Source organism: Priapulus caudatus, unplaced genomic scaffold, assembly GCF_000485595.1.
Source record: "Priapulus caudatus unplaced genomic scaffold, Priapulus_caudatus-5.0.1 Scaffold1, whole genome shotgun sequence".
Lineage (NCBI taxonomy): Eukaryota > Metazoa > Priapulida > Priapulimorpha > Priapulimorphida > Priapulidae > Priapulus > Priapulus caudatus.
The window spans coordinates 1,672,354-1,675,778 of record NW_014577062.1 but is presented as its reverse complement, the minus strand read 5'-3'; the positions used below and the strand labels follow the sequence as shown (position 1 = coordinate 1,675,778).

Sequence of the window (3,425 nt, the reverse complement as noted above, 5' to 3'; positions counted from 1 at the left end):
CATGTCCATCGCGCGCGAGGATTTTAGCTATTTTGTCCATGATGATATGGTGACTGGACGGAGTTGTGCCAGCCCACGGCTTGATGAGTATCTTGCCTCCGTCGACGACAAAAACAAGCACGCACATCGCGATGACGGTGGCGGCTTTGCTTTGGAGACGCATCGCCAGCTCTTTGCGCTTCGTCTGACGGCGTGTGTGCGAATAATAAACAAGTGCCAGCTTAGAATAATGAGGAAGTTGAGCTTGACGTGTGAATGGTCGTAAATAACGTGGCTTAACGCTCGTGCTATACCCTTCAGGCGTCGCCAGGTTGTGATGTCACCTAATTGTGTTCAACCTCCAGACAATTCACTTTCACTAATGAACGAACACTCCAACAGCGTTTCACACCGCAAACGCCATATATATGCGCTGTATAATATGTTCGTGCAGCAATAAACCCTCACACATCCAAGACTGGTCGGCTTTTCCATTAAACGTGCTAAAGCATATATCTATCGAAACGCTTATTGCCTGCATTGCATACAATGTGGCTTAATTAGAATATTGCGAATTTCACAAAATGTGTGTTCATCTGTAGACTACCCTGTAGATTAAATCTCAACAACGTATGTAGCGAACACTATATCATTATCACTTTTTTTAACAAATTTTGACGATGTATACGAGTGATTCTACGTGCGATTGCTGCAATAATTACGCTAGTTTGGCACACAAACAATGCAGCAACCACAAGCAGACAGGCAATAACATCTATGAGCCAATACTGTAAGAAATTCAGTTTAGTGCAATGCTATAGGACCGAATAAGACAGCAAATTTATAGAAACGGTTTCAAAAAAATTTAACACGCCATGCTTGCAGAATAAATTAAATTCCTCTACTATATTATATTGTGTTAATTAAGACAGCACTGTAAATCCCAAATTAGGTAAAGCGATTCGGGGTTTTGTATTCACATAATGTGGGCAAATTTAGCAGAGCGACTCTCGCAAAATGTTGTTGCTCGCAACACGAATGCTCGTACAATGCTAACACATATACACATATCATTCACGCATCATGTCTTCTTATACCGAGTTTATTGTAAATAAAGAAACATTTACACTTTCAATATTGCTTTGTATTGAATAAGTAAAACTGATGGGTAAATTCAATTTTATCTCTGTTAACTGTCACTTGGTATCTCCCTAAAATATCTTTAACTAGAGCACTCGNACGTATGTAGCGAACACTATATCATTATCACTTTTTTAAACAAATTTTGACGATGTATACGAGTGATTCTACGTGCGATTGCTGCAATAATTACGCTAGTTTGGCACACAAACAATGCAGCAACCACAAGCAGACAGGCAATAACATCTATGAGCCAATACTGTAGGAAATTTAGTTCAGTGCAATGCTATAGCACCGAATAGGACAGCAAATTTATAGAAATGGTTTCAAAAACAATTAACACGCCATGCTTGCAGAATAAATTAAATTCATGTACTATATTATATTGTGTTAATTAAGACATCTCTGTAAATCCCTAATTAGGTAAAGCGATTCGGGCTTTTGTATTCACATAATGTGGGCAAATTTAGCAGAGCGACTCTCACAAAATGTTGTTGCTCGCAACACGAATGGTCGTACAATGCTAACACATATACACATACCATTCACGCATCATGTCTTCTTATACCGAGTTTATTGTAAATAGAGAAACATTTACAATTTCAATATTGCTTTGTATTGAATAAGTAAAACTGATGTTTTATTCAATTTTACCTCTGTTAACTGTCACTTGGTATTTCCCTAAAATATCTTTAAATATAGAACAGGGTCCTTTCATGTATAGATGGTAACAAATAAGGGCGGTTCTCGCGATAGCTATGCAAGTTAGCCACGTAGAGATCGCAAGAACCACAAGCAGACATGCAGTTATATCGATGAGCCAATATTGTAGGAAGTTCAGTTCAGTGTAAGCAGGGGCTTGCTGGTTGGTATAGAGCATCGTGTAATTCACCCAGAATAACACGGTCTCATCAGGAGACATCGGCAGGCTGTGATGGTAGATTTTCGAAAGCTGACGCATGCGGGCTGCATACCTGTAGAATTGTTGATGTTGTCTGGTATAAGCAACGATATTCTTCAAATTATCATATCAAACTATTAGGTAATATAGAGCTGAATTCTAGAATTTTAATAAGGTTTGATGAAATAAACTATAAAGCTATAACTAATATGAATAAAGACGATTATACTCTTCTAGCCAGTGTCGTTTTTGTAGCAAGCAGTGCCTTTGACTGATGTCCGTGCAATTTTTAGCGATATAAAATACACGCTCGGCAAACATATCTGTCTGAGATAACGTAATTACCGTACGCAACAGACTTACGCGTTATTCTTGACAACACGCCTAAGGGCGGATTGTAGGCTTTCTGTTGTTATAGTATGGAAGTCAATCATCTCGCCGATTCCTCTCTCTTGAACCATATGCGCGTTTCGAGACTGGTCGGCAAAGATCGGCATGACGACGACAGGGGTGGCGTGGCAAATCGCCTGCCATAGTCTATTAAGCCCACCATGTGTGAAAAATGCATCTATCTTGCTGTGAGCTGCAAAGAAAATCATAATCATGTATATACATTTCATGTTATTTTCCATATTCGTGTGTACTACTAATAACTGCGTGCGTTTGAATTCATTTCGTATATCCTTTCCTTTACCTAGTAGGTCATTCTGCGGTGCCCATTCTAATGTGACAACGTTGGTTGGAAGTCCGGTCATGTTGAAGTTAGCGATAATGAATAGGTACGGTAGATTAGAGACAGCCCCTAGAAGCGCAGTCGTAAAACGCTGGTTCTGAAAATTGAAAGAAACAAGCGCAGCGCCATACTAGCTCTACAAACGTAGCGCATTGCGCCACAGTATGGCTATATCAGTATATGATTGTAATGGATGCAATTTATGTAGCCTACCCGACAACACTGCAGCCAGTGGTGCAAGAACAAAGTCACTATTCGGTAAAATAGAAGTGCTAGCAACTGCCGGCAACTGTTAGAAAAACTCGCGCGTACGTTTTCGTAATATTCACAACAGAACGTCACATTAATGTAAGTGAGTTAAGCAATGAGAGAGGTATGCTGTGATCGTCCTCACTGAAAAAATAATCGACGATGAACCTATAGTTTGTCTCGGAGGCGCAGCAGGGGCCCGTTGTCAGAAACAAAATTAATCTTAACATTATCGACTCGTAAACGGTTGACAGAAATATCATAAAGTTACGAGGACGAAAAATCCTCGCACATTTCTTCGCATTAGCATTAACATTAGCATTAACTTTGCGATGATTCTGTTAACGGCCCCCAGGCTGTTAATGTGTCTAATCATACACAGCGCATGCGCGGCCTTACCTCGTCAAGACCGCCAGGTCCGTA

General features: G+C 40.0%; 2 protein-coding genes across 3 annotated transcripts in view; both read right to left on the bottom strand.

Moving 5' to 3' along the window:
• The window catches only part of LOC106810536 (UDP-glucuronosyltransferase 2B31-like), a 10,152-nt gene that overhangs the window by 5,093 nt on the left and 1,634 nt on the right, over positions 1 to 3,425 (bottom strand). The window lies entirely within an intron of this gene.
• The window catches only part of LOC106810670 (2-hydroxyacylsphingosine 1-beta-galactosyltransferase-like), a 27,680-nt gene that overhangs the window by 23,355 nt on the left and 900 nt on the right, over positions 1 to 3,425 (bottom strand). The gene's annotated exons all lie outside the window — the stretch shown is intronic.